Source organism: Eubalaena glacialis, chromosome 19 (genome assembly GCF_028564815.1).
Source record: "Eubalaena glacialis isolate mEubGla1 chromosome 19, mEubGla1.1.hap2.+ XY, whole genome shotgun sequence".
Lineage (NCBI taxonomy): Eukaryota > Metazoa > Chordata > Mammalia > Artiodactyla > Balaenidae > Eubalaena > Eubalaena glacialis.
Window position 1 is genome coordinate 39,110,905 of NC_083734.1, and position 20,883 is coordinate 39,131,787.

The following is a 20,883-nucleotide window of genomic DNA, read 5'->3' on the forward strand; positions in this document are numbered from 1 at the left end:
GATGGGGGCTTGGGAAAGAGACAACCCCCCGCCACGCCCCAACCGCTCACCCACTCAACCCATGGAAAAGTCCTCTCCAGCAGGGCATTGGGGTATTTTAGTCCCCCAGCCTCTGCCCCATGCATTGCTCTGCACTTGGCATCTGTGTCTTACGTAAAGTATCGGGCAATCGCAACTTTAAGACAAGCCCCGTGATACCCCCTCCCCCCAGCACCTTCATTTGGGTCTTCATCCCTTCTCAGTGCCTAGAGCCAGCAGCGCTAGCATCTGTCAGCGCCGCCACCGGGCGGTGGGTTAGCACGAAAAGCCACCCCAACTCCTGGCCCGACTCTGCACATGCAGGGCCCTGGCCTATCCCACTCCGAAATCCGGTTCCCTCTCCCGCCGCAGCCCAGCGGCTCCGGCGCGTCCTTTCCCCGCCGCCCCGCCCTGCTCAGAGCAGACCTCTAATCCTCCAGGAGCCTCCTCGGAAAACCATTAGGCAGCAGGGCCCCAGCCCTGCGGGCCTCCAACCCGGCCTCCCCCCACCCCCACTTCCCGCCTCCCCCCACCCCCACTTCCCACCTCCCACCTCCCGTCGACACCGCCACAACCCTGCAGTCCTGGGCGCCGGGCCCAGGCGGACCCCTTGGTTTTGGCTCCATCGCCTGATTTCTACTGCGGGCGCACATATGCCTTGGACCCGGCCCGAGGCTGGACCGCACCTCCCACCGCGTCCCGGGGAGCCGCTGAGGAGCGCTGCAGGAGGGAGCTCACCCCTACGTCCAGGCTCCTGGGCTCCGCCACGTCCTCCTCCAGTCCCGCCAGTTTGGGGGTGCCCGGGGACGCGCTGTGGGCTGGGCGGGTCGCGGGGCTGGCTCGGGGCCCCTCCTGGGCTGGGTTCACCCTGCGCCGCCCTCAAATCCCGGGATCCCGCAGCCCAGGCCGAAGCCGACCCCGGGCTCCTGCCTCTCTGCCCCTCGCCGCCCCCTTCCCAGCCCTCCGAGAAGCCTGCCCAGAGGGCCACACCTTCTCTCCTGGAGCCCACGCTTCACACACCGTGGCGGCGATGGAAGGGCGGCACGCTCAGCCCGAGTCACAGAGACCCGGGTTTGATTCTGGCCTTGGACAAACCAAGCCGCTTGACCTGTCTGAGGCTGTTTGCCCAGCAGTAAATAGGACTATTAACCCCACCTGCCGCGTTATGGTGGTAGATGAGCCTGACCCAGTAAGTGTTTGATGATCTTATGGTGGAGCCACGAAGGGCAGGGACCTGTCTCTACCTTCAAACTGGTCAGGGATTGTCACCTTCCAGCTTGAGTCCACAACGGGCCCATTGGGAGAGGTGGGGAGGACCGCGGGGGACCCCTTTGCCTCACAGGTCATACCAGACATTGGAAGCAGGCGTATCTCCTGTCCTCACTGGCTGAGACAAGGAAAGGCCTCATGTGGGGTTGGGGGCTTCTCAGCAGTTGGGAAGGTAGGGAGGGGGTGTAGCATCCTTCTTCCCAGGCCCTAGGTTGACATGACTGCAGGTTGGGGGCGGGGGACTCCCAATGAGAGGCAGGAGTCCCCTCATGGGGCTTCTTCCATGGCCCTCTCTTTATTCAGGGCCCCTGCCGGGAAGAGAAATGGCTCCATTTGGTCGTGGTCATCGCTGATCTCAGCTCTTATGATCACTTAGCAGCCCTGGGGGGAGTCACTCCCCCCCCCAGGCCCAGGTGGCCATAGAAGTGACATCTCACTGATTTCTTCCAAATTGCTCCCTCAGAGGTTGGATGACAGGTGCTTAAGGAACATGAAGAATTAGTGATTGCTGAGCAGGCTGATTTTGGAGCACATGGGGTAAACCATCTTCTAATCAAGATCGATGACAGAAATGGCAACAGAAGTGTTTATTGCATGAAGTAATATGCATAATTTTGGCTGAATTTTGTTTTTCTCCTCATGAAATTTCAGTCTCTTTCAGACAGGCTGGTTGGTGTGTGTTTAACATTAACAGTTTCCATTTATTGTTGCTCACCCTGTGCCAGAGACTGGGCAGCACTTTACAGGCTTTGCCTTGTTTACTCCCCTATTCATTTATTCAAGATTCATTCAAGGAAACATTTATTGAGCATCTACTATCTGCCAGGCATTTTTCCAGATACTGGAGCTGAGGATACAGTGAATTTAAAAAAAAAGATCAGATTAAAAACCCTGCCCTCAGGACTTTCCTTGTGGTCCAGTGGTTAAGACTCCACACTCCCAATGCAGGGGGCCCGGGTTCAATCCCTGGTCAGGGAACTAGATCCCGCATGCCACAACTAAGAGTTCTCATGCCACAACTAAAGATCCCGAGTGCCACAACTAAGACCCGGTGCAGCCAAATAAATAAATAAATAATTTTAAAAATTATTATTAAAAAAACCCTCTGCCCTCTTGGAGCTTACATTCTAGTGAGGGAGGGAGAAAATAAACAAGTGGGAAAACAGACATATAATGTTGGGTAAGTGCTTTGAAGAAACCTGGAGCAGCATGAGGGGACAGAGTGTGGTGGGATGGGCCTCCCAGAGGGAGCCCCCCATTTGAATATTGAGGGCCCAGCAGTGGAGGCAAGAGGAACAGCAAGTTTAAGGGCCCTGAGGTGGGTGTTTGCTTGCACGTGGCGCAGCAAGAAGGCCAGTGTGTGGGAGCAGAGAGGGCTCAGGGGAGCACAGGTGGCAGGAGGTTGGATGAGGTGAGGGGCACAGCAGGAGAGGAGTCTATGGGGAAGTACTATTATTGAATCCATGTTACGTGGGGAAACTGAGGATTGAGAGGTTCAGTAGTGAGTGCAGAGACTGGATACGAACCACTGAAGCCTGAGTGCTGACTCACAGTGCTCTCCTGTGTCCTGCGTGGGGTCTTCACTCAGTACAGGGGCAGGGGCAGGGCTGGGTCACCTCCCCAGGCCTCCAGAGGCTGTGGTACTTTAAGATTTGTTAAGTGATGAAGAAAGGCAGGCTTCCAACATCACGCTAATCCCCACATTTGAGTGTTGTGTGGGCAGGAACCATGCTTTACCTGCAGTCCTGGTACATTGCATGGAGCTGGGTATATAGTAGTTGCTCAATAAGTGTTTGTGGAATAAATGGAAGAATATTAGTTTTGAAGTAAAAAGACTGATTTTCTAGTGAAGCCTACAGTTTCTATAAGGAGGTTAAGATTCTTGCTGTAGGAAGATCTTCAGAGACCAAAATTCAACCCTGCCGGTTTGCAGATGAGGAGATGAGGAGTTGAGGAGACTGAGGCGTGGAGCGATGGAAGATGAAGAACGCTGCTGTGTGGGATGGTGTCGGGGTGTGCTCTGGGGTGGAAGGCTGTGTTTTGCTGCTCCCCAGAATTGGAACTGCCAAGGGCTCTTCTCTGGATCAGAGCGAAGATTTGGCTTGGCTGGAATTGGGGATGGTGAGCCTTGAGGGAAACCCCACTGCAGAAAAATCTGAGATAAATGGGGCATGTTTGGGACTTAGGGCTGGAGAACTTGGTCTCAGATAAGGTCAGATTAGCAAGGGAAGGGAAGAAATGATGTTCTGGCCAGCCCCAAGGAACAGGTACCAGAATTTCCCGCAAAATTCCCTGACTGCCTGTTCACGCGCTCCATCCAGATCACCTCCTCCCTGTTCCCTCAGCCCTAGCTTCTCCCATAGAGGAACTGATGTGCCCCATGCCACACGGGCTGTGCCAGGGGATACCCCAGACATTGCACATCTTTCTGATATGTCTATTTGACCTAAAGATTTTTGGAGAAAAAATAATTCAACTATATATTTTAGAGCACGCTTTTTATTTTTTATCTATTTTTTATTTTTGGCCGCACGGCTCATGGGATCTTAGTTCCCCAACCAGGGATTGAATCCAGGCCCTCAGCAGTGAGAGTGTGGAGTCCTAACCACCGGGCCAGCAGAGAATTCCCAAGAGCATGCTTTTTATACTAAAGCAAACTTGGACATAACATGGAGTAAAGTGTGCATGTACATATGTACACGTCTATTAAAAGTAAACCAGAGGCCTGAAATGAAAGTATTTATGAGTGACTTGCTCTGAACGGCCTTCCCGCCCACCTGTGGATCCTGCTCTCACAGGTCCCCCACGGGGAACTTGGAGAAATACTGTTTGCCAATAACCACCATATTTCCTCTCTGCCATTTGGGATAGGGCCCACTTTAGAAGGGGGGCAGGTCAGTCACAGTGGGGAAGGACTGTCTAGAGAGGGCCAGAGCCCAGGCAAAGACCACAGGCCCCACCCGAGGTGACAAGCTGGCAGAGCTGTCCCAGGACAGGATCTGGTAGGTAGGGAGTGTTGGTTTCTAGGTAAAGGTGTTTGGAGCTCGCTTCCTGGCGGCCGTGAAAGGAGATGAGTGTGTGTCCACAGGGGCTGGGAGGTGGCAGGTTTCAGCAAGAGGAGGCCTGAGCCGCCGGCCCGGGCTGGTCTTGGCACCCCATGCTCCTCCCAAGACCTGCTGCAGACTCAGTCTGCACACAACCGCCACCCGCCACCCGGGAGAGGGAGGCCCTGCTGCCAGGCGGAGGGGCGACAGGGAGGAGGGTGGAGAGGGTCCCTGGTTGAGAGCAGGGCAGGGACACGGGAAGGATCAGTCCTGGAGACAGGGAAGGACGGGAGGGCAGGTGGCCCAAACTGGGTCCTGGGTGGGGCCGGGAGGGCTCTGAGGAAGTGGAACTTGTCTGGAGTTTCTCCAGTCTTGGGGAGAGTATTTCTGAGAGAAGGAGTGTACTGAGGAAAGGATTTTCTGATCTCCAAGGGGGGAGGACTGGGCCTGGGGTGGGGGGTGGGCAATAAGATAAAGGGAAGAGGAAGTGTCCTGGGGCATCTTGTTCCTTAGCTGTTTGAAGATAGGGTGGTGTGGGCTGGAGGGAAGGCCCTGCTCTGTGCTGGGGGAGAGACAACGTGGCCTTTAGTGGACCAACACCAACACTGACTGGACTCTTACGAAGTACCAGGCGCTGCTGGAAGATCTTTACCTGGGCTCACTCATCCAAGACTCACAATAACCCCACCAGGCAGGGAGTCTCATTATCACCCTTTTTACTGCTGAGGACACCGAGACCTGGAGGGGTTAAGTTGGAAATCCAGATGGTGCCCAAGAATCTGTAAGGAAATCCGGCAAAAGACATAAACAACTCTTCAAGTCTGTCCATCCATCCATCCATCCATCCATTCAAGGATACTGACCCAGCGGCTCTGTGTGCTGGGTGCCACTAGGCCAGAGGCTTCCATGACCTCCGATAGTCCTCACAGCATCCTCTGTGGTAGGTTTCCCACTTCACAGATGAGAAACCTGAGGCTCTGAGAGGTTACATAACAAACAGCTTCAAGTTATGTCATAATAGATCATGTTCACAGAACAAGTAAGTAGCAGAACTAGAATTCACCCCTGGGTCAGTGTGACTCTTTGGGTGGGAGGAAGAGGTCTTATTCTTAGGGAAGATAAGCCCACAAATCAACTAGGAACTGTGTGAGAAAACAGAAGGTAGAGGGTGTTTCTAAAAGAAACAAAGGGACTTTCTTGCATTCCTCCCTGCCTGTTTGGGCTCTGCTCTCTGGAAGCCAGGTCGATAACCCTGCCAGCAGGGGGCACTCTGCTTAGTCAGGGACAGCTAGGGAGGCAGGTGAGGTAGGGAGGAGTAGGAATTATTGAAAAACAAAATTAAGTTGCTGATGGAGCAGGGTGGACTCTGTTCAGCCCTTTGCTCCTTCTTCCCTCTGCCCTTTCTCCCCAGGATGCCCCCTGACTTCGCCTCCAGGGTTTGCCTGCCTCCGTCATCTCTGTCCGTCTCCTGAGACCCCGGCTCCAACTCTGTCCTGCTCCTCCCTCCTGGAACAGGCCACACCTGGTCCCACAGGTTATCACACCAGGTGACCTCTCCCCCTCAGGGCTGGCCCCACCCTCCCTGGTTTCCCGAGTGGAATTCCCCCTAAGGGAGTAGCACGGATTGCAACAGGATTGGGCCTTGGGAAAGTTGGGATTTGGGGTGAAAGGTGACCTGGGAGAGTTCTTAAAGGCCATCCCCAGAGACAGCAATGGCTTAGCCCAGAGGTGGGCTGGAGCAAGAGGAAGGAAGGGGGCCTGGGGACGGGAGGTGTCCTCTTCCCCAGAGCTAGCTGGGCTGGGGCACCTGGATGCCCTTCACCTTCTCCCCAGCCCTCAGGCAGGAAGTAGGTGCTGGCAGCAGTATTACTCTTGGGCTGGGCATGGGGGGCCCCTGCCTTAGGCCCCAAGGTTACTAGCCCTGTCCTGGCCCTCTTCCAGCCAGATCCCCCTCCCCAAGAGTAAGGACTCCATGAAATTAAGGGGGAGACTTGGCACAATTCCTTCTAGACCACAGAACCTCAGAATCCCCTGCCCGAGCAGCCCTGAGCCTGCTGTCCGGGTCTACACAGGCTTTCCCCTTCACTCCATCTTCCCTAGGCCAGGCCCACTGAAACTCCGAGGCCCCAGGGTGGCTGTTTGGGTGGGGGGATGTGGTCAGGGGGCAGGGGGAGGGTGGACCTCGGAGGGTGGGCTAGGGCACCCAGACCCACGTGAGTGGCTCCCTTTCCTGGTGCAGGGCAGAGAAGAGAGAGTCCAGAGGCTGGGGCCTCCATTTATGCTCCTGTCCTGGCTGGGCCCCCATCATCACCCCTATCCTACCTCCTGGAACCCCCAAACCCCAGTAGATGCCCATCTCATTATTGCCTTTTGATCTGCAATGGAGAAAGAGAGGCGCACGTGAAGTGGAAGGTGAGAAAGTTCTCAGAGTCTCACTGGCAGCCTTCCTGCTAGGCCTACCTTCAGTACATGATTTTTGTAGAAGCATTTAAGGGGTCAGTTTTCCTCAAAGTTGGAGAGAGGGGGAAGGGCCCTCCTTTGCCCCCCCCCCCCCACCAGGAGGCTCAGAGTCTGTGGCCCTAATGGGACCTGGTAAACTCCACTGCCTCCAAGAAGTGACTTCATCTTGCCTGAAGTGATCCCCTAGCCTTTCCCAAGACCCCTCCCCACTCTTCCCAAGAATATCTCTAATTCCCTAATTCCTGCCTATGGTACCCGTTTCCAAGGGAGCAGATGCCTTAGCCCCCTTCTCTTCCTCACCCCCTTCCCCAGGGTCCCTAAACTCTGTGGCCCTCAGCACCTAGGGCCTAGTGGGCTGGCAGAGATGGAGGGGAGGCAGGCCCAAGCCAACTTCTGGGCTCCCACAGGGAGGGGTGTGTGTAAATCTGGACTCATCCCCTTCCCCCCAGCCTGCTGTCAGCTGGCCAGCCCCATCCCTAGAGCAAAAGCACTTCCATGCGGGAGGGAGGGAGCCTGCTCGGTGGGAGAAAGATGAGGCCGGTCCCCCCACGTGTCAGTGAACAAATTGGGCCAATTTGGTGTGATTAGTGAAGAATTCACATCTGGCCAGCAGAGTCCTCCCCCCACCCCCAGCCCAGCCTGGCTCCTGCTCCCCATTAGAAGCTATTTTCTCTGACGGCTCCATTTGTCTCTGTAGTGGGGGATTTGACAGCTCCCTGGCCAGCCTGGGGGGCCTGGCTCTGAGTAAGAGGCCCAAGGCTAGGCTGCTTGCCCACCACCCCCTTAACCTGCTTCCATAGGGGATGCCATGCTCCAAACAGGGCCCAGGCACCTGTATGCCCCGTATCTCTGCTCTGTGTGTGTGCGTGTAGATGAACAGCTGGGTGGGGCCTGGGGAGCAGCATTCTCTAAGCTTTCCACCAGGTCTCCCTTGGACCTTGGTTTCTGATCTTGTGCAGTGATGGTTATGCTTTGAGATCAACACAGATTGTGTGTGTGTGTGTGTGTGTGTGTGTGTGTGTGTGTGTGTGTGTGTGGTGGGGGAGGCAGGGGTCTGGTGTTTCCTAAAAGAAAACAGCTGGGCGTGTATAAGGGAGGGCCTGCCCCCACTTCCTTCACCCCTTCCCTGCCTGTCGCAGAGACGGCTGCTGCAGCTACCCCTCAGGAATGCCTGTGGATGGCTGTTGTGCAGCTGGAAGGCTCGCCCCTACAAGTGGCTTCAAGGTAGTACCATTGGGGGGTATGGCCTTCAAAGTCTTGGGTCTTCCTCCCCCAGCAGTGACCCCAGGTTGCCTGTGTCAAAGGCAATTTGGGGCTATTTAAAGGAGCCTGACCTAGAGGTCACCTGGGCAAATCTCTTCCCTGGGGAATTACCACCAGATGGCAACCTGGGGCTTGTCTCCTCAAAGGTTCTCCCTGGTTGCCAGGAGCAGCACCAGAGCTCTGTTGTTGCCTGGAGTGGGCGAAGGGGGGCAGGGGCCCAGGACCTCAGTCCTTGGATGAGAATTCTCCTGGAAGAAAGATGACTGGGGAAATGGGTCCTAGCCGGCAGCGTGGGGGAGGACTGCTTTCCATCGTGATGTCATATAGTTTGGGAGGTTGGCAGAGGAAGCTTCTCAGACCTCCTGCATTTTTTTCATTGCTACATGGATACCTAAAGAAAATCAGGAGGAGTGAAGGGAATCAGACATCTGTGATGTCTCCAACCTCCAAATCCCCCTGAGAAAGGGTGACCAACTGTCCCAGTTTTCCCCAGACTAAGAGGTCTCCAGGGATGTGGCCTTTCAGTGCTAAAGCCAGAATAGTCCTGGGCAGACTGGGCCAGCTGATCACCCTACCTAAGCACAAGCCACAGAGACCAGGCAGAGAGATGGAGAAGAAACCAGTTCTTCTGAGATCTGCTGCCTGATTTCTCATTTGAATTTATTTCGTCCTTACCTGATTTTGCCTGATGCCTTATTATTATCTGTGAGTTCCTCAGCCTTCTTTTCAAGGTAGTGCCTGGGGTGTTGGAAGGATACCCTGACTTGGGGGGGGGCACTGGGGCAGGCGGTGCATAGCTTAGTCATTCATCTCATTCACGCTGAGGACCACAGGCTTGGGGTATGATCACAGCAGCCAAGCTGGCCTGCTCTCCCAGGGTACCGACCACCCAACACCCATCTCTAATTAACAGAGGAACCTTCAGAACACCCCCTGTGTGTGGTTTCTGGAGTTATGATCCCATTTCAGAGATGAGAGAACTGAGATGGAGTCATTGGCCCCAGGGCTGAGTTGGGGGAGAGCGAAGCAAGGTCTCCTGGATATCTGCCCCCTCACCCCATCTCCTGTTCAGGCAAAGACGGCTGTTTTCTTGAGGTCAGGAATAAGCCCTCTGCCCCAAGTTGGGGAGTCGGTTGCTCCTCCCCTGAAAGTGGCCTCAACCCTACTCCCCAGACATTAATTACATAATTAACTGAGGACAGAGAGCGGGAGGAGGTCACCCTGGCAGGATTCCAAAGGCAGAGAAGACTTGTGAAAATCTACATATCGGACCAAACTTCTACCTGCTCTCACAGTAGCAACTGGCATCCCAGAGACAGAACCGGAAGAAGCCAAGATGTAAAGGAGATGGCTGAGCGGCCTGGAGACCAGTGGGCAGAGCGGTGCTTCTGTGGTCCTGAAGTAGGGCTGCCCTGGGGCTGGTCCCCACCTGCTCCTGCCCTGACCCACCTCTCCTCCACATGCCTCTTCCCCCCTGAGCCCCTCCCTCCCTCTCCTCTGCTCACAAGCGCAGGGCCCTTGGAGCTCAAACAGAGAGAGGCTGGAAGCAAGAGCTGAGCTTGCGCTTCAAACTGTGCTTGAAGTGCCAATTTGAAGGGGGAGGTGGAAAATTCTCAGGATTCTCTGCTGGTTTCCTGGGTCTGATGACTCTGGGGCTACTGAGGCATTTGGGGAGCTGTAGTTTAGGGCTAGGTTGCCCAGTTCCTTTTTCTGGGCAGCCCTAAGTGCCCCTTTCCCAGAGGGCTTGGGTGGACAAGCTGTCCCCTGGTGGGAGTTCCTCTCCCAGGAGCGGTGCCTTGTACACTAGTCTGGTGGAGTGGAGTGGTGCTGGGCCTTGGGCTGGGCTCCACTTTGGGGACAGGCTCTTCCTTAAGACGAGGACCCCTCTATGAAGCCCCTCTCTAATTCCATTGGCCTTTGTGGAGAACCCCCAGGGCTAGTGGTGGGGGGAGCGCATTGCCGCCACTGTGTCAGAGCGAAGATGCGCCTCACTGTCCTGATACTTGGTCTCCACCTGGGGGAAGCCTGAAAGATGGGGTGCTTGCCTGTTTACACCCTGTTTGAGTTTGCTTCAAGCCAAAGGCAACTTCCTGTTTCCACCAACAGGCCTCAGGGGAGATCAAAGGCAAGAGCCCTGAGTTCAGGGAAGAGGAACTGAGGCTGGCCTGTACCGCCACTGTGTAATGGGAGGGTTGAAATTTATGTGGAGAGCTGGGCCATGAGGAGGATAAAGGGAACAGAGGCAGAATTCCAAGGGACCCCGGCCGTGGTCTGGCTGTGCCTGCCCTGTCCTGACCCCTCCTCCAGGAAGCCCAGGTCACCTCTCCATCCCTGGATCCTGACCTCATGGCAGAGGCTGAGCCCTGCTCCTCCTCTGTGTCCCCAGCAGGGTTTTCCTGGTCTCCCTCCCGGCCTGGGACTCCCCCCAGCGCACGGGTCACAGCAAGAGGAGAGGAGAGAAAAGAGGAGGCGCGGGTGCGGGTGTGGGGGAGTGTGTGTGTGGAGGGGTGTGGGGGGTGAGGGGGGCCGGCCCCCACCTCTGCCCCGCGCAGCAGGCGGGTGGGGCGGGCCGGCGAGGGGCTCAGGCGCGGCGGCGGCGGCTGTCACTCACGCACTCACGCGGGAGGAATGCAGACGGCAGGGCTGCCCTGTGGTCACGTCTCCGCCCCACAGACGGAGGTAGGCGCCCAGGTACCCAGCCTGTGGGCCTTGGGAGCCCGCCAAGCTGCTGATGAAAGGCTCTGCAGATTAACCCTTTCTTGGCCGCACCCCCTCGCTGCCGCCAGCTGCCGGGTGGTCGCCAACCACGAGGGGCAGAGGGGCGGGAGGCTGGAGCGGAGGCTGGGCGCGCCGGCTAATGAGTGGGCGTCCGGACGCTGGAGGGGGGGTCCCCCGCTCCTCCCCGCCAACCCCGCCAACCCCGCTGGCCTCAGGCCTCTTTGGTTCTAGGGCTGACACACCTAAGAGACAGGTCTCCCAATAACAGATGATGCCTCTTCCCCCTTCCCCCACAAGGACTCTACGCGGGGCGGGCCAACCTCCCAGGCTGCTGTGCCCTCTCCTGGAAAGTCGCTGTAGCTCTTGAGCACTGGACCGAGAGTCCAGGAATTCATATATTCATGCAGTGCATACATCTGAAGAGCTGAGAGGGTCAGCTCAGCTGTTAGACTAAGGGAAAGTGGGCTCTGAGTTTCTCCAGTGTGCAGAATTACAAGGTCGGTAATTCAAAATGTGGGGTTATTTATTTGTATCTGTTTTAGTAGCAATCTACATTTCTCCCCCAAGCAGAGTCTCAGGCAGATGCCTAGTATATAAATCAAAAAAAGTGGAGAGTTTCTGGTTGGAGTAGGGGGTGAGGTCTCCTTTCCCTCCCATCCATCTCATGAGAACACCTAGGGAGGATTCCAGGGAACGCGGTTTGGAAAGCTCTGAGATCTAGGTAAGGTGTGAGATCCTTTTTGGCTCTGACAGCTTTCTCTTCCTTTTGTCTGCATCTGCTGCGTGATGCAGATGCATCTCTGTGCATTGGGGGCCTTGCCAACTAGGCATTTGCTGTGTGTACAGGGCTCACTGTGGGGTATTCTGTGATGCCCTGAGGTCTGGGCTCCCACTTCCAGGGTCTGGGGGCTGTGTCCTGAGCCCTCCATAGAGAGCTGCACATTCGACCTTGTGTTTATCGCTCAGGGTCCATGACCTGGGGCTGCACTCCCTCTCTATACTCCACATGTTGCTTGACCCAATGCCTCCCCACAACCCTATGTGTTTCTCAGACACCCACCCCTTTTCTCTTGTGCTAAGAGTTCCAAGAGTCCAGGTGTGCACAGGGGTATCTGGTGGGCAGGGGTGAGGAGGGCAAACCTCTAGGAGCTAAACCTGCCTCAGAGTTCAGATCTCTCCTCCCAGATCTCTTCCCCATCTTATCCAGCCTCCCTGGGGAGCTTCCTCCCCACCTAGGAGGGGTGGGAGCTCCAAGAGGGGCAGGAAGTCAGAGGTCCAGTCAGGAGGCAGTGCCAAGTGGGGGCAAGAAGTGAGGAGGCCCGGCGCCCAGCTCCAACCCCCACCTTCCCACCCCCCGCTCCCCGTGGTGTTTCTGAGCATCATCACCCTGGGGGAAGCTATGCCACCCTGAAACTTGCACGGACGGGTAAGAGAACATCGGCTATAGTAGGAGAATTGGAGAGTAGACATCAGGACGGACTATGTGTCCAAATATAGCTCATCTCCCTCAAAAACTGGTACCTTGGGTATGTCTTATCCAGCGTGAAGGCATCACCTTTTCCAAGGCAGTGTGACTAGAATTTGCAAGTCATCCTTAATGTCCACTCCCTTCACCATCCAACTGGTCACCAATCCCCATCCTTTCAGCAGCATTAGTAGTTCGAGCATTAGCAGCATTAGTAGTGCCCACTTTTCTTCCCACTCTGACTGCTCTGGATTCAACTGAGGCCTTTTTTAAAAATTAATTAATTAATTAATTAATTAATTAATTAATTTGGTTGCGTTGGGTCTTCATTGCTGCACACGGGCTTTCTCTAGTTGCATTGAGTGGGAGCTACTCTTCGTTGCAGTGCGTGGGCTTCTCATTGCGGTGGTTTCTCTTGTTGCGGAGCTCAGGCTTTAGGCACGCAGGCTTCAGTAGTTGTGGCACATGGGCTCAGTAGTTGTGGCTCGCGGGCTCTAGAGCACAGGCTCAGGAGTTGTGGCGCACGGTCTTAGTTGCTCCGCAGCATGTGGGATCTTCCTGGACCAGGGATCAAACCTGTGTCCCCTGCATTGGCAGGCGGATTCCTAACCACTGCGCCACCAGGGAAGTCCCTCAACTGAGGCCTTTTTAAACCAGTCCCTGAGACTATTGCAACAAGGCCTGGTCCCCCTGGCTCCAGGTGGGCACACCCCAACCCCCCCAATCCCTCCTCCACATCGTACTAGAGATCCTGGGATCTCAGAACACAGGTTGGAACATGCCACTCTCATGTTCAGAAACATTTGATGGCTCCCCACTGCCAGCAGGATAAAGTCCCAACGTTGCCTGGCATTTACAGCCTGCCCTGATCTGGTGCCAACTTCCCTTGCCAGCCTGGGCCGCCGCTATATACTTCACCCCCTTCAACTCCAGCCATATCCAGTGGCTTGTTTCACCCTAGTCCTGCCGCATGCTTTCATGGCCCACCACTTTAGCTCCCAGACAAGCTTGTTCCTGGCACTTACGGTGCTGTGGGGGAGAAGGATTAATCACATAATCCCATAAATAAATATATCCTTACAAACTGTGATAAGTTCAGGGTGTCTTTAGGAACTCAAGGAGAACTTATAATGGGGGTGGGACAGATTTAGGCTGGGGACTCAGAGAAGGCTTCTACGCAGAGGAAGCACTTCAGGGTATTGGATCCAAGTTACTTTTTGCATTACCCTTTGGATGTTTGGGGAGGTTATCTTTGATCTTTTGTCAGGACGAATTTCCCTGTCTGCACACCCAGATTTCTTGGCGTCTCTGCCTAGCTTGTATTTCATTTTGTCTTGAACTGGAATCTGTCTTGTGTGTTGCAGCCCCTAGACTGTGAGCAGGTGAGGGAGGGGCGTGTCGCTCATTCATGCTTAGAACACCACCCTTCAGCACACTGTAGGTCTGGAACATGGTAGGCCGTCAATGAAAGTGTTTTTATTTTTGAAGTGAGGATGTGGAGACTTCTGCGTTGAATGCATATGGAGGTAGACCTGAAAACAGGAGACATTCTCTGAGAGGACTTAAGTGAGGCTTGGCATGGAAGGGAGGGGTGGGCACGATGGGCTCCTAGTCGTCCCCTCTCTCCAAAGCTCTGTCCTCTGTCTAAATGACTCCCAACCGATACTTCCCAACGTGCCTCAGAATCCTCCCAGTTCCTAGGAAACAGCATTCCATTTAGCCCAGCTCCCCCTCCACCTTCATCCCCTAACCCTAGATGATCCATATTTGGATTGAGTGTGGAATGGTGGGGAAGGGGCTCTTTTTCCTGCTGGGAGAGTGGGTGCTGACATTAGGAGCTAGGGGTGTCATCAGCTCCAAATCTGGGCTTTACCATCCCCCACCCCCAAGGTCTCAGCCACCCAGAAGCACGCCCTGCAGGCTGCTGTGCCAGCTTGACTGCAGGTCTGGGGGATAAAGGTGCCTTCTTCCCCTTGGTCTCACCCCCACCACTAAATGCCAAGCAGTCCCTTCCCGCTCTAGCTCCTTGGGGGCAGGGCACAGAGGGAGAGAAGGGGTTAGCCTGCCTGGCTTTGATGAGGGAAGGGAGGAGGTGGGAGACTGATTTGGGAATGACCCTAGAGGCTGCCTCTCCATACAAAACTGCCCTTCCCCCTACCTCAGCCATTCCAGATCACAGGGCAGCAGACAATCTCCCAGGTTTTCTAATTCTCTCCAGCTTCCCTGCAGACTTTCCCATCAGTGGAAAATTTTGGATGTGAACAAGGAGTGGGGTAAGGCTGTTGAACCCATGAAGGTTCCAGGCTGACCCATCAAGTCCCAGCCCAGTCCCCTTGGGCCAGGTTCTTTGGGAAAGCTCCCCCTTCAGGAATCCTTTGGTCTGATGGTGAGGGCCCAACCCCTGCCTCAGGGAGACCCCAGTCTGAGAGTGGAGATCCAGCCCCTATTGTGAGGGTACTCCCAGGGTGCTGAGGGTCACAGGATGAAACCGGGATAGAGACGCTTAGCCCCTCCATGAGGGCCAGCTGCTAAGATGCCCCAGCCGGCTTTACAGATTGGGCTGCTCCCTCAGTTCATTCCTTCCCTCAGAGCAGCTGCAGAGGCCAGGTGAGCCGTGGCGCTGGCAGCACAGGTGGCAGCTGGCAGGTGGGGCGAGCAGGGCAGGAGGAATGTGCCCCAGGCTCAGGCAGATGCCACTGGACAGTCCAGTAACCCCACCCCTTCCCAGTGACCCGCTCACCTCACTGCCTGCCTATCACAATCCTGGTCCCTATGCCAGGAGTCACAGCCAGGTCCTGGGCTCCAGGTAGCCATTCTGGGCGGAGAATTAGCCTCCAGACACAAGGGACATCTTGTGGGGCATTAGTCATTGCCACAACTGCCGTTTTAGGAACATGGACCCTGGGCTGGCTTATTTAATCCTCATAGTTAAATATTGTATTACTGCCATTTTACAGGTAGGGAAACCAAAGCTCAGGGTGATGAAGTCACTGATAGAATTTACCTTGTGCAGCCCCTACGTGGAGAAGCAGTGGATGGGAGATCCTGAAGGTCAGAGAAAGAGGTCTTCTCTTGGATCCTCAGCTCCTGTGAGGTTGAGACAGGGGCAGGGATTCAATCAGAGGACCCTTCTCAGCCCAAGAAGGAATTTTTCCCTACAGTGAGAGGGATTAGACATGGGCTGGGGGTGGGGACAGAGGTGCCGCAGGCCAGCACCCCCCAGCATGCCAGGGACCCTGCACTGAACAACCTCCGCCCACCTCCTCACCTCACCCCTCCTGAAGCTGAGGGAGCAGGCGGAGAGATGGTGGCTCCCCAGAGCCATGACCTCAGCAGAGAGCTTGGTGCCCCCACTCCTGCCCTGCCTTGCCCTGTGTGGTGGCCCAGGCGTCCCACTGCTGCAGGCCTAGGGCAAGCATCCCTGAGACCCCCCAGGTGCCTCACGGGCCTCTCCTTGGTGATGCCTCAGAACATGGGCAGGGGCCCAGACCAGTGAGTCCAGGGAGAGACTACCCAGCTTTGCTCTCCAATCCGCCTGTTCCCCCCCTCTCTCTGCTCCCCCCCACTCTGCTCCCTCCCCACCAGCTTCCCTCCCAAACACTCACTCATTCATTCCCCAGACCACCTACAAACCACCCATTTGCCCGGACCACACAGCTCCTCTGCCAGGCTCAGCTCCCAGGGATAATGGCCGCCCCACCCCCATCCTTCCAGGACCCACCCCCAAGCCTAATTACCACCTTGGCACCTCTGGGGCTGGGCGGGGGGCACTGACCTCCACTTCTGCTTGGAAGTCTCTTGGGCACAGAAGGCCTGTTTTCTTCTGGACATCAAGGGGCAGGAGCAAATGAGAGACCCTCAACTGAGACCCACTCTGGTCCTTCCCACCCCACCACCCAGTCTCTGGGCCCAGGCTACTGGGGCAGGGCAGGAGGCAAGATGGTGGAGACCCCTGTTTGCTCCTCGGTTCTCCTGGGCACAGTAAGGGGACTGAGGAAGGACAGACCCAAACTGCCCTCAGGTGCAGGTCAGGGAGGACTCCCCAGAAAGAGCACTGGACCGGGAGTCAGAAGACCAGGGTTTAGTTCTGCTGCCGTGCCTGCCTGCACTCTCCCCGCCACCCGTCCTGGCCTCAGTTTCCTTGTGCATGAAAGAGAGGAGAGCTGTCTCTAAGGCTCTCCCGCTTGGGGCCTTGAACCCCAGGGAGGTGACTGTGAGGTGCCAACTGAGGGTCTCTGCACTGCTGAGGGACCCCTGAGCAAAGAAGCAGGGAGAACAGAAGTGGATGGAGGAGGCTGCCAGAGGAGGGCAGGGGGCCAGGACAGGGAGATAGAGCAGGGTTGGCCTGACACCTGTCAACAGTGGGTGGGAGGCGGGATTGGGCGGCCTGCCAGGTCAGGAGTGCAGAAGTCAGGAAGTCCTCACAGGCTTCTGGAGCTGGTGGGCTCTGTCCCCCCAGTCCCCGCAGCAGCGGCAAGATGGTGGCCAGGGAGGGCCTCCCTGAAGTGGCCTGTGATCCTGGAGGGGGTCCTCTGTCTTCCCCTCTGCAGTGTCTACACTGACCCACGTCCCAGGGCAGGGACCAGTCACTTCCAGTGCCCAGCACGGGCCCTGGCTCAGAGATGGTGCCCAATAAATGTGGGATGAATGAATGAGGATGGAACAGCTGGGGGCCAATTGAGGCAAACTCGGATGTGTGAGCTTACCTGCGGCTGCGGGGCTTGGGTCAGCAGGAAGAGGGGAGAGCAGTGGGCAGGGTTGGCGTTGGTGGCTTCCCCCTCACCAGGAGGAGCTGAGCTGGGCCTAGGCCCTGGGGGCCAGGGCCACCACGGCTGGGCCTGGGCAGATGAGGTGGTCTCTGTGGGGTCCCTCTAAGGATCCCTCCTTCCCCCATAATTACTTCTGATTAGCTTCACCACAAAAGCCAGGCTGGAAAGAGGGGTGTTTGGGACATGGGGGAGGGGACAAGGTAGAGCAGAGCACTCAGGACAAGCAGGGCCCCCAGCTGTGTTCCCTCCCCACAGCTCAACACACACACACACACACACACACACATACATACACACACCATGATCTGGAAAATTCCAATGGAGCCCCATCTACTGAGAGTAGCAATGATCCAGGGACATCAGGCACTTTAGACAACTCACCCATATGTATTAACTCAAAATGCCCCCTCCAGATTTCTTGCAAGGGAGGGTGGGTGGGCAGAGCTTCTAGGCAGAGGGGAGCAGGAAACAGAATAAGCCCTTCAGGCCAGAAGGGAGCTTTGGCAGGCATGTCCACCATCCCAACACAGGGCCCAACCTGGAGAAGTCCCCAGAGCTCCCTGCCAGGACTCAGAAAGTTCTTCCCCGTGTCCAGCTGCCCTTTCTGCCTGATCTGTGCTAAGCTGAGGATCTGCAGATAGATTTGCCATGTCCATGGCCCTCACCCACTCACTCCTTTTGAGACAGTCCATGCTAGGGCCTTCTCTGGAGGCCAAGAGGCTGAGGTCCCCTCCTCTCTAACCTGGGGGCAGGACCCTCCCTCCCACTTCCTCACCAGGCAAGTAGGAACTACAGCTCAGGTCACTCAGACTCACTCTCCAAGAAGGCCCCTGGAGAGGGGGCAGCATGTGAAAAGCGTCCTCTTTCCTTACTGTTCTGGAGTAGGCACTTGTGGACTGGGGGAAAGAGAAGAAAGGTGGGACATGACTGCTTCCTGTGACCCCAGCTTTGGGGAAACTATCATGTAACCAGTAGTCGTATTAGCTAACAATTAAAACACAAACATTTACTGTAGGTCTGAGTACCAGGCTTCCATGCTTTACAAACATTCTTTCACTGGCTCTCTGTCTTTTAGGGAGAGCCCAACCCCTGCCATCTGAGATCTCCCCAGTCTGATGGGGGAAGCCCTGACCCAATACCTCCCCTCACAAGCCTCTAGTCTGAAGAGAACCAATACCTGCCCTCAGGGAGCCTCTAGTCTGATGAGGGAGACACAACATACAAACAGAATGGACACTCCTGACCCGGTCTCCTACTGAGTCCCTCCTTCCCCCAAAGGGAGCTGGGCTTTTAGAGGTGCGAGGGACCGCGAGGCAGCAGCGGTTGGGGAAGGCACGCAGGCTCCCTGGTGGCCTTGGGCTGCCTGGAGGAGGCGGCGGGGCCGGGCTGGGTGCGCGGAGGAGGCCGCTCCAGCGGCGCTCCCACGACCCGGGCAAGGCCGTCTGGGCGCCGTCTCCGGTCTCTGGGCCTGCGGTCGGGGCACCGCGGGGCCGTGTTTGAGCCGGTCAGCTCCCCGCGGAAATTACAGGGGCGCTCGGCGCTGCGGTCGCGCCCCCCGGGGCAGCGCCCGCTGGTTGGAGGCGTTTAAATTGAAAGCAGCTTTGGCGAGAGGGGGCGGGCGCGGGGCGCCTAGCAAGGGGAGGGGGCGGCCGGGCACAGCGACCCCTTTGTCTGCGCCCGCCGAGGGGCGGAGCCTTGCGGTGAGCGCGGCGCCCCCTCCCCGCGCTCCGGCCGGCGTGTTCCCACGCCGCCCAGCAGGCCGAGGCCCGCGCCCCTTCTCCACCTGGGTCTCTGCCTCCCCTCCTCGGGCAGCGCACGCGTACACTTCCTCCAGGAGGCCCTCCCAGACTAACAAGAGCTGACAGTCTGGGTGTCCCGGAGTCACAGAGGGTCAGGAGATCTGGGTTGAGTCCTCTAATAGGCTCGGTGACCTTGATCAAATTTCCTCCTTTCTCTGGGCCCCAGTGTCCTCTACAAAAATACAGATATTTTACTCTTTCTGCCTGCCTCTCTTAGTAATGTTAAAGATGATTTGAGCCAATGTAAGGGAAAGTGTTATGAAAACCGTAAACCGTCGGAGGAATAATAAATACCAAGAATAAGTCCCCCAGCTCCCTACTCTTCACCCTGAGAGATCATTTGTACACAGGTGTGCTTGTGCTGGAAATCCAGCGTGCTGGGGATGGGATGGGGGAGGAGTTAAGCAGCCAACAGCGTGGAGCAGGGGAGAAACCCCGGTGGACTTCTGGGAGGAGGGGAATGTGGAGCAAGCAGGGCTAGGAAGGAGTGAAGGGAGCAATACTGGAAAAAGGAGAGGGTGTCTTTGCCTCCTGGGGGGGGGAAGGTCAGGGAACGGAGAGGCAGGAGCCAGGAAGGAGGACGGTCTCTGTAAGATGAACATGTCCTGCCCGCGGGCTGCAGCCGGAGAAGTGGCTTGGGGCAAGCGGCTGTTTGCCCAGTTGGTGGGTGGCATGTCTCCTGGGAAGGCAGGTTGGTGGCAGAGCCTGGTGCAGCCCCCGATGTTTGGGATGGAATGCCTATTGCCCCTAGGGAGTGTGCTCGCCTTGGCCCCTTCCTATTCTTTTTCCTGAGGGCTCTGGGCACCAGGTGCAGGGAGCTTGGCTTGTTTCCTTTGCTTCCAGCAGCAGCAGTGGAAGGTTGTTTGCCAGGCCTGATGCCCAGGAACATACCCGCTTGCTCCACATCTGGCAGAGCTGCATGTTTCTGTTTTACTTTCTAGAGGTCCTTAGTGGGCAGCCAGGGATAGGGCAAAGCCCACAGTTCCAGGTACCTGTTATGGGCACCTGACACGTACACACTTGGGGGCAAGATGGAGAGCTGAGCCTGGCCAGAGGGAAGAGGAATCTGTAAGGGTGCCCGAAGAGGAAGTCGAGGAGCAGCCCTGGAAAGGAAGGAAAGAAGAGGGTGAGGCCAAGCAGGGAGGGAGGGCAGAGGGGCTGCACCAGGTGTTTCCACCAGAGGAGCAGGGCTGTCAGGTAGAGTTTCTTCCCAGTCCTCTCTGACACCCCCTTGGGGCCCCAACCCCTCCTCCAGAGCCCAAAGCCCCTCAAAGGCCTACACAGAGAGGGCTCTGATCTGGCAAGTGGGATGAGATCTACAAGTGGGCTTTGGGCACAGACGGGGCGGGGGGGCAGCTTGCCAGCTCTGTCTGTCCCCTCTTACCTCCTCCCCTGGCCCGAGCAGCTGCTGAACGCACCCACCCAGGCCACCTCACTCACCCCCTGGCATGTCCCATGCTCGTGCCAGTGGGTCACAGGGCAGGAATGCCATAGGAAAAGAACGAGGGAGCCCAACAAGGGGTGGTGACTGCCCAGAGTGACCTGAGTGGTTAGGGCTGGGCCACCCCTGTCCCGAGAGCTGCCCAGGCTCAAGGAACATCCCTGACCCCCAGGTCTGGGACCCACTGGACGCAACCTCTCCCGGGGGGCAGGGACTGGAGGCTTCCTGGACACCACATTCTGCATTAGCAGCCAGATACCAACAGGACTCTATCCTCGTCCAGGCTGAGGGCTCCACCAGAAGCCCTCTGAGGGTGTCTCTCCTGCCCCCTTCCCTCCGCATCCCTCCCACTGCAGACTGCCCATTGCCATGCCCCCACCTCCTTAGAGCCCAGACTGGCTTCTGCATATGCTGCATACCCCTCAGACCATGAACAAGCTTTTCCCAAGCCCACTTCTTGTAGGAAGCCCACCAGGTTGGGCAGGGATTGGGAAGGGGAGAGCCAGACACCCACAGGTCTTGGCCTCCAGCCCCCATCATGGGCCAGGCCTGAAAGAGGCAGTATCCTGTTTTATCCTACTCTACTCAGCCCTAGGGTCCTAGAGAGCAGAGCTTTGAGCAGGAGGGAGAGGGTCCT